We start from the raw sequence: 12,568 nt of genomic DNA on the forward strand, positions 1-12,568 counted from the left end.
GCTTATCCGCGCCATGCGCAATCGCGGCCGGAGTAGAAGCAAAAATGCGCGCCATGGTGAAGCCCTTCCAACTCCTTTGCACCTACAACATAGAGTGCGTGGCCGCGATCTTATCGCATGTTAACTTTATATGGAGAGATAATAAATATATTTACTGAGAGATTATTTTAAGAATTGTTCGGGATGGTCTCCCCTTTTCAGGAAACCATAGGCTTTCGCCGCGTCCACGGCCCTTCGCTACCAGCTCGCACTGGCTTGCGAGGGTGGAGCTGGCTAGGGCACTCTCCCAAAGCTCAGGTGTGTGGCATGGTTTGGGTGATTCTGTACAGCGCCCTACCATGTGGCAGTGGGTGTCCTGTGCTCCACAAAAGTGGCAAAGTGGAGAGGACATAGAGGGGGTGAAGTGGTAGTTTCTAGATGGGTGGGGGGGGGGGGAAGCTGTTGGTGTGCAGTGCTCTAAGAATGTGGTCATTACCATTGGTTAGTTTCGTATGCGGGGTCGGAATATGATTCGTTGCAACCTACAGTGCATAGTAATTTCCTGATAAGAGACTAGAGGGTGTGACCGCCAGAGTTCCTCCGTTGTACCAGGGGCTCGGTTAGTGAGACCTCGAGCCGTAAGATGCGCAATCTCGTTGCCTGGGATGTCGTGATGCGCTAGCGTCCACACAATCTTTACTCGTCTCTTTGGGGGGGGGGGGGGGTGGAAGATCTCTCTGGCGTATTTGCCAGGAGGTTCGGTGAATTCTGCTGTACGAGAAATTGCGGCACGCTTGTTGTGAATCTGAAGGTGTCTGCGGTCGTCTGTGCGATCGCCAAAGCGATGCCCACTTCCTCAGTGACGATGGGGTTGTCATTGCGGATGGAGACGCTTGTCAGGTGCTCTTCACCTACGATTACGATGGATGTGGAGGCTACCCTGCCGGGGTACAGGGCCGCGTCGTTGTAAGCGACTAATGGATGGTTGCCGCACTGTTTGGTGTTGGCTTTAGTCCTTGCAGCCCTTCTTCCTGCGTTGTGGATAGGGTGAATGTTTCTTGGTAGCGGTTGAACCAAGATCTGGCTCCGTACGCTCTTGGGTAGCAAGGCCGTCTTTCGGGGTTGATGCTGCAGCGGCGCATTAATGCCGAGTTTACTAAGAATAGTTCGTCCCGCTGTCGTGGTGAAAAGAGTACCCGCTGATTGGTCAGGCATCTATGAGTTCATCGGTGGTATGGTGGAGCCCTAGCTTCAGCAGCTTGTCGGAAGACGTACTGATTGGTAAGCCCTGAGCCCGCTTGTAGGCTTTGCGCAAGAGGGTGTCGATTTTCTTGATATCGGTGGAAGTCAACAGTGCGTATGGTACGGAGTAAGTGACTCTAGGGACCACAAAGGCTTGTACGAGGCGCAGCGCGTCCTCCTCCCCCATGTCCCCTTGTTTTTGATATTATTCTTCGAAGCATGTGCGTGACTTGCTCGACCGTCGACTTTAGTCCGTTTATAACGATGGTGTTGGTTCTGTTTTGCTGGAAGTGCATGCCGAGCACCTTGATGCTGGGGGAGGGGACATTACGTGTCCTTCTAGGTGGATGCGTAAAGTAGATGAATGTGGCTTGTGCTTTTTGCCTGGAATGACCACTAGCAGTTCCGACTTCTGAAGGGCACAGGTCAGCCCACAGCCGTTGGCAAAGTTGGTAACGACGTCCGCCGCGGCTTGAAGCCTGTCCTCCAACTCTCCCATGGAGCTCGCAGAAGACCAGATGGTAATGTCGTCTGCGTAAAGCCCGTGTTGTATTCCTGGGATTTCGCTCAACAGGGGGGCATGCGATATTGAAGAGGAGGGGGGACAATATCGCTCCCTGTGGTATTCCTCCACCTCCAATCGGGAAAGAGTCCGTGGCCAGATCTCCTATTGTCAAGACAGCCTTGCGGTCTGTCCGCAATTCCTTTATATAGTTGTACGTACTAGCGCCACAATCTAGTGTGTTGAGATGGGAGAGTATGGTAGTGTGTTTTATGTTGTCGAACGCCACTTTCAGGTCTAATGCAAGGATGGCCGTAGGCGAGTTCCGCGTGGTGGCTGTCATTGCCTCTTTGATTTGCAGCAGTACGTCTTGCGTCGAGAGAGGCGGGCGAAATCCGACCATTGACGGTGGCAGTTTGTTTTCTTCTTCCAGGTAGGTTTGTAGTTTGTCCAATACTATGTGTTCGATAAATTTGCATACACAGGAAGTAAGGGAAATCGGTAGCAAGTTTTCGATGTTGGGGGGTTTTCCAGGCTTCCGTATGAATCTGACCTCTACAATCTTGCATTCTTTTGGGATTGTGCCAGATCTCCAGATGTTGAGATGCTGCGTGAGTTACAATATGGACAGGTCGTCGAGATTTGCCAGGATCTTGTTAGAAATTTGATCTGCTTCCGGGGCCATGTATTTGAGGAGCTTCTGTATAGCTGCAGGGACCTCACACAGCTGGATCATCATCATCATCAGCCTATTCATGTCCACTGCAGGACGAAGGCCTCTCCCTGTGATCTCTAATTACCGCTGTCTTGCGCTAGCTGATTCCAACTTGTGCGTCCAAATTTACTAACTTCATCACCCTACCTAGTTTTCTGCCATCCTCGACTGTGCTTCCCTTGTCTCGGTATCCATTCTGTAACTCTAATTGTCCACCGGTTATCCATCGTACGCATTACATGACCTGCCCAGCTCCATTTCTTCCGCTTAATGTGAACTAGAATATCAGCTATCCCCGTTTGTTCTCCGATCCATACCGCTGTCTTCCTGTCTCTGGACGTTAGGTGTAACATTTTTCGTTTCATCGCTCTTTTTGCGGTCCTTAACTTGTTCTCGAGCTTCTTTGTTAACCTCCAGGTTCCTGCCCCTGATGTTAGCACCGGTAAAATGTAATGATTGTACACTTTTCTTTTCAACGACAGTGGTAAGCTCCCAGTCAGGATTTGGCAATACCTGCCATATGCACTCCTACCCACTTTTATTCTTCTGTAAATGCCTTTCTCGTGATCAAGGTCCCCTGTGAGTAATTGACCTAAATAAACGTACTCCTTTACAGACTCTAGAGGCTGACTGACGATCCTGAATTCTTGTTCCCTTGCCAGACTATTGAACATTATGTTTGTCTTCTGCATATTAATCTTCAACCCCACTCTTACATTTTGTCGGTTAAGGTCCTCAATGATTTGCTGTAATTCGTCCCCGTTATTGCTGAATAGGACAATGTCATCTGCAAACCGAATGTTGCTGAGGTATTCGCCGTTGATCCTCACTCCCAAGCCTTCCCAGTCTAAGAGCTTGAATACTTCTTCTAAGCATGCAGTAAATAGCATTACAGAGATTGTGTCTCGTTGCCTGGCCCTTTTCTTGATAGGTATCTTTCTACTTTTCTTGTGGAGAAACAAAGTTGCTGTGCAATCTTTGTAGATATCTGCCAAGATATTCACGTATGCCTCCTGTACTCCTTGATTACGCAATGCCTCTATGGCTGCTAGTATCTCTACTGAATCAAATGCTTTTTGATAATATATGAAAGCCATATAGAGAGGTTGATTGTACTCCGGGGATTTCTCGATTACCTGATTTATGACCTGGATATTGTTACGGGGAGATTATATACAATAGTATATTTACAAGGTAAGGCTCACAACGCTACAGGAATGGTTTAGGAGAGTGCATGCACACCAGAGAAGCCAAGCCGTCGTCGTCGTCTACGCACCGACCACAGGATCCGCTCGTGACATTACCCGCCGGCAGCAGAAGCACCGTCGTGGTACAATTAGGGCCCGGGCCGAGATTGGTATGGTTTAAGGCGCGAGACATGGACTTTGTCACTCGCGATTGTTGCAGAGGCTGACTTAGGATTTAGTGGAGCGATTTCATAGGTCACATTAGTGACTTTTTCTATGACGTGGTGACTTTTCCTATGGTATAGAGACGTTTTTGATTGACCTGTGAAGCCGACAAGCGATCGAAGAGAACCTGACGGGAGATGTCAGCACGGGCAAGAACATCACGAGCATAGGCAGAGGATGTGTCTGCGTGAGGATGAAGTATGGTGTCCATTGGCAATGGTGGGTCGTAATCAAACAGTAGATAAAAGGTGAGTTGCCAGCTGTGTCGTGAAGAGAAGAGTTATAGGCGAAGGTCACAAAAGGCAAGTTAATGTCCCAGTCTCGGTGGTCCTCATACACGTACAATATGATCCATCGTGGAATATGCCTTCCTGAAGCCAGCCTGTTCCCTTGGTTGGCTGAAGAGTTGCCCTGATTCTATTGGAAATTATCTTGGTGAATATTTTATACAATACTGAAAGCAAGCTAATGGTTCTATAATTCTTCGATTGTTTAACGTCTCCCTTATTGTGATAGAGTATAATGTTGGCGTTCTTTCAGCTTTCTTAGTACACTTGAAGTCGTGAGGCATTGCGTATGAAGGGCTGCAAGCTTTTCAAGTATGGTATCTCCTCCATCTTTGATTACATCGACTGTTATTCCATCTTCTCCAGCAGATTTTTCCGTGGTCATGTCTTTCAAGGCCCTTCTAACTTCATCGCTGGTTATGGAAGGAGCCTCTGTATCCTGTTGATCCCCTACTTTTTTCTTAATGATCAGTTTCGACAGTTCAGCGAATTCTATCTGATCTGTCGAGTTTGACACTTTCATGTTTTGCCGTTTCTTTATTATGTCCTTTGTTACTTGGGACAGCTTACCTACGGGATGCCTTGGTGCCTTACCGGCCACTTCAATTGCTGCTTCTGAGATCAGCCACGTTACGGTTTGCTTCATTACCTCTATGTTATCTTCATATTCCTGTTCTAAAGCTGCATATTTGTTTGCGAGCACCAGCCTGAATTGGTCAGCTTTTACCCTTACTACGTATAGGCTGGCTTGTTTCTCTTTGACTAATTTTATTCTTTCTCTCTTCAAATTGAGAGAGATTCAAGAGTTGGATATCTTCATCCAACCCTGCGTTAGGCTGGCCCGAGTACGGTGCATGGAGCTCCGTGTGTTGTTTCGGCAGATATCTGTGCTTGAGAGCCAGCAGGAGATCTTCCATGCTTCCTGGGAACTGATGTATTACTTTGGCCATATCGTGGTGGGATTCAGTTTTAGAACTACTGGGATTTATTAGCTACCGAAGGAGTCTCCAAGTCTTGCTTGTACTGTGTGCTTAGCGTGCCGCGCAGGCTGTCGCACAGAGAAACCCAGTTCTCCTTACACAGCGATGCTGCAGATTTTTCTGCTTCCTCCGTGAGCAACGTAATTCGGCGTTTCAACTTCTTGTTATGTTTGTTTCTTCCACCTACGTAACAATCCCTTTCTGTCTTCTCAGAGGTGTAGTAGGTGGTTGTCTATGCTGGGTGTGATGGTGTTAGTTTGCAGTACTTTGGTGTGTTCATTAACGTCGTCCCGTAGCTGTCGGGTCCACTCTAGGATGTCTAGATTTGGTTCCGTCTCTGTACCGTTTCATCTGCCACCTCGCTTATTCCGGAAGCTCATCCAGTCTGTGAGCCTGGCTTGGCTCAATCTGACGCTATAACCTCTGCCCGCAATGGTGGGCGCGAGAATGGCATGGTCGCTTCCTAGGTACTCATCCAGATGCTTCCATGGGGTGCGAGATATATTTGTACTGAAGGTGAGGTCAGGATATGTGTCTCTGGTGACGCTCGTTCCTATTCGCGTGGCAGTCTTCGGAGCAGTGGCGTGTAAAGCTTGTTCCCTTGTGGGTTCGAGTAATCATAGCCTCAGAGCATGTGAGCCGCGTTGAAGTCGCCCGTGACAACCAAATGGTTGTTTCCAGCTTTATGTATGACTTGTTGGATTACATCTTGTAGGACTAAAGGGGGGGGGGGGCATTTCGGCCGGCAGTAGACATTCAATTGGAGGAGGGGTGTTAACGTCTTCGCGTCTTGTGGGATGATTTCTATTAGAATACCAATGGGGGTTGTCTGTTTGAGGGGGTGTTGGATCGCCACGACCTTTTTGATCACTAAGGTGTGGAGGCTGTTGTCTATCTCGTTGCTGTACACTTTGTCTCCAGGCAAGTTAGCTATGGTATTCGTTTCTTGCATAGCAATCACGTGGGGAAGGGGCTGATCCGACGACGCTAAGTATTTATTTACTTTTATTTATTTAACATACCCTCAGGGCCAAAGGCATTAGAGAGGGGAGTGGGTTGCATGTGAAAGAATATACATATATACATAACAAAGAATGAGCAAACACATAAAATTCTAATTATACAATGTTAGCTAGGGCGTTCTTGAATAGGTGGTGATTTCTGATGGAGATTACATCCGAAGGAAGGTGATTCCACTCTTCGGATGTCCGTGGTAAGAATGACTGATAGAAAGCGTCAGTTCTGCAAAAAGGAATTCGAACTTTTCGTGCGTGATCGAAGCGAGATGAAACACTACTGAGGGGGTGATATAAGCTCATGGCGGAGCTGAGGATGATTAAATATGGAGTGAAGAAGGCTTAAACGAAACAACTTACGACGGGATGCAAGGGTTGATAGGTCAAGACTTAATTTCATGGCAGATATGCTTGCTGTTCTGTTGTAGTTAGAAAGAATGAAACGCGTGGAGTTACTTTGAACCATTTCTAGTGACCGAATTAGGTTTTCATGGCTTGGATTGTATGAGCGTGCCTTGCTTCTTTTTGTATCCGCGACAGTTCCATTGCCAGACTATTATATTCTTCCCACAAACTCTGGATGAATTAGACTGATCCATCTTGGTTATGCGCGGTTTGGTCTGTGGCGAGGTCGGCATTTACCATGTCAGCGCTTCTCTTCACTTGGATACTTCAAAGGCAGTCGTCCGCTCCTCCAAGTCTCATCAGGTGGGAAGCTATTTGCTGTAGTGTTTCGTTAACCTGCTGGTTCTGAGCTTGTTGGGCTGCAATAAGCTGTTGTATTTGTTGCTGGGCCTGTTGGTGTTGTTGCTGCATTTGTTGTCTTTGCGCTGCTAGAATAGCCTTGATATCGTCTGCCTCGCCCTTCGTGGCGTACTGTGTGGGGAGGGCGGCCGGTTCAGAATGTGCAGTTGGGAGAGTTTTAACTGGGGGGTTGGGTGGTTGCGATGCCTTAGTGGGTGCGTCGTTGGGACGGGGACGTTTCTCGGGTGGGGGTGGAAGCGCCGCGGGGGCGGGGGTTTGTTTGGCTGCCTAGTAGTCATGTTCTGGAGTGCCCCGGTAAGGGGAAGTTAGCTCTCTCTTGAGCAGCGCATTCTCTTCCCTCAGTCTGGCGATGGTTTGTGATAGTGTATCCTGACCTTTGGGAGATACTGCCCCCGCTCAGCTCACCTGTGAAGTTGACTGCTGCGAGCTGCTTCCTCCTTGTCTTTTGTGTGTGCTGGGGGCCCACTGTGGAGAAGTGTACCTCTGCCTCCAATTGGCCCTATGCCCGGAGCCACTCCTGTCCCTGGGTGATTGCCGGGTGGCGTCCCTGCTTAGCCTCGAACTAGATCTGGAGTGCTCTCGCCCACCCCGCATACCCAACGGAGGATACCTGGAGCGCCGGGCCGGTGGCGGTGACAGTTGGGCAGCCGGATTTGCCCGGTACACTGGCGAAAGAGACCAGTTTCAGGCATGGCTTAGGTGGTCGTGGCATGAGCACCGCCACACAGTCCGTATTGCGGGTGGCACTCGTGTCGCCCTCCAGAGAGAGTCACACGACAGCCCTTGCACCTCAGAGTTGTCGGGGGGTTCGGACAAACCTCTACACGATGACCGGTCCGGTGACATGTTGTATAGTATGCTACCGTGCGTTTATATAGGTAGCATCTGGTGAGCACTCGATGTACGTAGATATCAAACGGTACCTTTTTGTCCCTTGAAGGTGATTGCTAGGGCGGAGGAGCTACCCAGGCGGCGTATGGTGAGGACTTCGTAGCCCGGTGCCTCGACGACCGCACCTGACCTGCTCCATGGAGCAGTCGGTTCCGATATTGTAGATTACTGCCTTGCAGGAGTTGTCCGGCACGATTGGGTAGACCGCGACCTCATATGTGTTTCCTCCAACGCTGATTTTCTGTAACGTTTCGAGAGCTTTCTCTATGGCAAGAGATGGAGTGCTCACAAAGATGGCGTTTTGTTCTTTGTCCATGCGTATAGTTGAAAGGGCAAGGGGCTGTTTGAAATTCCGGTCTCACGGGCGATGGTGGAAGTCAAATGCATGAGTTGATCAAAGGCAAGGGTCAGGCCATGACCATGACGGCGTGGCGACGGCTGTATGATAACGACGCCAGTACACCCTGAAAGGCCTAGTTTCGTCTACCCGCCTCCCTTGGTGGTTTCCTCGGCACCAGCGTTATTCCAGCAGCGTAGGAAAACAATCATGCAAGGACTTTCGTGAGTCCAAATGAACTTTGACGGCGTAACTATCCGGGAAAAGCGCCGCGATGGAACCATCCTCCGCGAAGTGTTGCGGAGGTTGAGAGATTATGGACTGCCACTTCAACTCGAAAAGTTGAAGTTTCGGCAGAAGGAGGTAGATATTTAAGTCACGGAATTAGACAGAGAGAGGCCTGCGAAGGAAGATTGAAAACCTGGATGAGATCCTTGAAGTACCACCGCCTCAAGCGTGCCAACAGTTAAGCTGTTTCTGGAGCTAGTTACATATTATTACAATGTACCCGCATGGGTGGAAGAGGAAGGAGTGAAAGCGGAGAAGACGAGAAAGAGAACGTTTTTGCCCGTCTGAGGCTCGCCCTAAAGCCTGTTTATTAAACTCCGTTTTTCTCGCCTCGTAACAATATTATGGCGAGTTCATTCTGAACGCATCCGCAGTGATCGGACCCCTTGTGTGAGCTACTACGCGCTCTTTTTAAGCGGGGATCGAGGCAACAGCAGCCTATCCGAGAAAGAAAGGGCTTTCTGAAGAAAGCGAGTTTTCTTACGCATTGCGACCCCACTAAGACACAATGGAGGTGGTATTCTCCCACGACGTAAGGGACAGTGCACGAAGACTGGTAGGCTTCCGTTCACGTCTCCTAAGTGCAACCATGCCATGTTACTGGAACGGATGGCTGTTGAACGGGATGGAACGGGAGACTGTTGCCTTAGCGTTCGGAGTGCCCACGTTTCGGGCCTACACATTGGGCAGATCATTCACCTTCTTCACAGACCGCGAGCCGTTGATTTGAATTTTCAGCCTTGACCAATAATCGCCGAGTGTTGCAGGTTGTTTGAGTGACAGATCATCAGGGCCCGGCTGCGCTTTCTCGGCAATGCCTTGGTCAAATGACTGTCGCGCTTCGACTCACGCGGCGTTGCTCCCAGTTCTTTGATCAACATTTTATACCAAAAACGCCTCAAAGGTGGCAGTGCGATTTCTCCTCCCCCAAACGACAATCGTTGTCGAACTTCCTTGATCTGCTTCGATGTAATTAAATCAGTCAGCTTCAAATTCATGAAATGCCATTAGCAATGACAAAAGAACGTTCAAGTTCATCTGCGGCAAGTCTATATTGTAGGAAGATTTGCCAAAAAGTACTAGTGGGTTTGCTTGCTGTAGCAGTGCCACATAAGGTGCACGAACAAAAGGCAACGACAGACAGGCGCTGTGAGTTGTATGATATTTAGAACTGTCAGATCGGATGCCGAGTTGACAACGAAGTTTTTTTTTTTTTTGCAGTGTGTGCGGGTACGAGCTACAATATATATGCAGTTACCCATTTCATAACGGTAGAATTTTATGCATATGGCCCTACGTGCTGTAACGCCTGATTATCTTTAGTGCTGAGTCATCAGGAGCCTAACCGAGCAGATTGATTTGGGTCAATACGAGAGGATTTTCCGTGTGTGTTCGTGTGCCTGGTCCACACAGGGTAAGTTGCAGTTTTCTTTAAATTGAAATTTAAGACTTTGTATTATTTACAGAGGATGTTTAGAAACGACTGCATTGAGATGTTTGCTACTGTTGGTGACAAAGTACGCAGGAGTGCATGCAATATCCATGTTTCACAAACACTTAATCTCTGTCGGTCTTGGCCAAGTTATAAAATTTCTGCAAGTGAGCATAAATTGGTCTGAGTTCTTGGTGCATCACGATGTACATTAAAAATTTACGACGACATACCGTCACTCTGATGCAGCTACCCTCTAATTTACACTTGCATTTCTTGTAGTCAGTCTAACAAAAACAGGAAAACACCGGTGATGACGACGGTAATGATGGGAACGAAACATAATCACAATTACTGTGCTCTGTGGGTATGTGCTTGCCATATATAGACAAGCATATACTTGGGCTTGTCAATTTTGTTTGTCGAACATTGTCGGAGCGTGCATACTAAGAGGCCATCAAGGGTTGCTGCTCGCAAAAGAGAACTGCACACAGAAGAGTTTGTTTGACTCAATTTTTTAATGTCAATACCGAATTTGAATGCGAGTCGTTGTGGTGACATGTAGTCGCTTGGAACTCTACATCCAGGTTGGTGTCAGACAGTGTCACACTGTGAGGCTCAGAAGAGCGTTATAACATTTTTGAAAGAATGAACGTGAAGCAGCAACTCTGTAACTGAACATGTTTGCGCATAGCGAGAAATTAGGCACATTATCATAAGTGCCCGTAACAACCACGTACTGGAAATAGGCGCAGTTTCTGCGGCAAAGCACCGTTTTTAGCATATAATTACGAAGTGCTATAGGATATTATACAAAATTTGGCCGAAGAAAATAAGGCTCTATAACCTCACATCCAATATGAACAATATTCTTTTCGCGGACAATAAGCCCGGTCCAAGTTGCGTGCAAATTTTCAAATTGGGAGCCTTGGGCACCACACAACACTTAGAGGCATTTTCACATTGTGTAAAAAAGTGCGAATAAACTACATTGACGATTAGAAAATTCTGGGCGTTTTACAAAATACGAACACTACGCATTCAGGTCGTCTGAACAGCGCAAATTAATGCACGCTGAAAACCGTTGGCTCCAAAACTGACAGATCTCTCCAGATCTCTTTTTCCACGGTATATGCAATCTATGCAAGTCTGCTACAGCCAACCTTCAACACATGTTGTGGGGATGTAAAATATATCAAGATAAAATGACAGTCTCCCCGGAAAATCAATGGACGTGGTGTCCGTTGATTTTCCGGGGAGACTGTCATTGGTCGACCGTGCTACTCAGCTCAGAACTCCAAGACCAACTTTGGGCCGTCCAGAGAGCCATGTAGGTGCGGGAGTGACAGCTTCCCGTGGTGAACAGCTTCTAGGCGGCCCCAGGCCCGGGCCTCCCAATCGCTGTATTCCAAATAAAGTTATCTCACTGACTCAAAACTGACAAAGTCAGGTAGATGCATCGTCGTGCTCCGCTGAGTTGACGCTGCCGAAGCCAGGGCAATGTTCTGGCTTCCACTAATGCCATGAGCGTTGTGCGCAACCATATTAGCGTTCCTACTGAGCAGCTGCGGGCGGTGAACTTCAAACGAGAAATGAATGTATAGAAGGACGCTGGTGGGTCATACGAAACATATGAAATCTTTCTTTTGGATGCTGACCCAAGCCGACGGTCATTTTGATGCGAAAGCATCAAATGGCGCAGTGAGCGAAAGAAATCACCGCGCAAGCAAGCTACACAGATGGTTAACCAGAGAAGCTGAAATGGGCGGCCCCGGTGTTTATCACTGGGTTGATCATGACGGTTCATTAAAGTATTTCTCAATTATTTGTTACGTATTTGTGTTTCTTAATGAGGTTACACACAAGTTCGGCTGCGACGGAGAGAACGACGTCACTGACGGTATGCATGGCCGCAGTCCGCCGTTGTCGCTCGCGTTCGATGTCTCGGGTTTGCTCGGCCGCCTGGTTGGTAGCATTCGCCTGCTATTGCCGCTTGCGATTCTTCGAAATTAAGTTGCTTCGAAAGTAAATCTGTGCATCACGTCAGACAATGAACGGCTCATACCCCCTTAAGCAATGGCTCACATCCCCGTAAACGCAGCCTCCCCTTTACGACGAAAGATGAGAAGCGAAATTCTACGCTGGAATGATTAGCGGCAACGCAACCAGTCGTGGAAAAAGACGACGACGACAGAAGTGGCACGAGCACGAGCCAACGAGCCCACTGCGGAAGAAGACGACGACGCTCGAACCAATGCTGATGATGATAGTTTTCTGTGGTCTGGCTATTTCGCTTAGCCCTATAAAGCTTCGCTTTAAAACAACACGCCGCCGTGATGTCGTTTTACAGCGAAAGCTTTTATGGGCTCATTCCAATAGCCGTTTCTGGTCGCGATGATGCCTCCGCCGCCCCCGGCCGCGTAACCGCTATCGCCGGAAATGCGAAAAAAGTACCCGCTCTCCACTGGGATCAAACCCAGGCCCGCTGCGTGGGAGTCGGATACTTTACCACTGCAGCCACGCAAGCTCTTGCTATCAGGCAGAAGAAAAATTCCCTTTATAGGTGCCCTATAGGCACGCGCGCAGGCGCAGATGACCCGAGCCTCCACCAGTATGGTGGTGCCATCTAGTTAACGTGCCTGCAACCGCCGCTTGCGACGAGATGCGATTAAGACGAGGCGCGCAATCAACGCTATCCAGATGCTAGATTTGCGCCGTGCAC

General features: G+C 48.5%; 1 protein-coding gene across 1 annotated transcript in view; it reads left to right on the forward strand.

Annotated features, from left to right (window-relative positions):
- The first annotated feature begins 9,702 nt into the window (after window positions 1–9,702).
- Window positions 9,703–12,568, forward strand: part of LOC119458263 (uncharacterized) — a 77,551-nt gene continuing 74,685 nt past the window's right edge. The window contains exon 1 of the mRNA XM_037720093.2: window positions 9,703–9,828. The gene's annotated coding sequence lies outside the window, so the exon portion shown is untranslated. The remainder of the gene's footprint in view (window positions 9,829–12,568) is intronic.

Source organism: Dermacentor silvarum, chromosome 7 (genome assembly GCF_013339745.2).
Source record: "Dermacentor silvarum isolate Dsil-2018 chromosome 7, BIME_Dsil_1.4, whole genome shotgun sequence".
NCBI classification, from domain to species: domain Eukaryota; kingdom Metazoa; phylum Arthropoda; class Arachnida; order Ixodida; family Ixodidae; genus Dermacentor; species Dermacentor silvarum.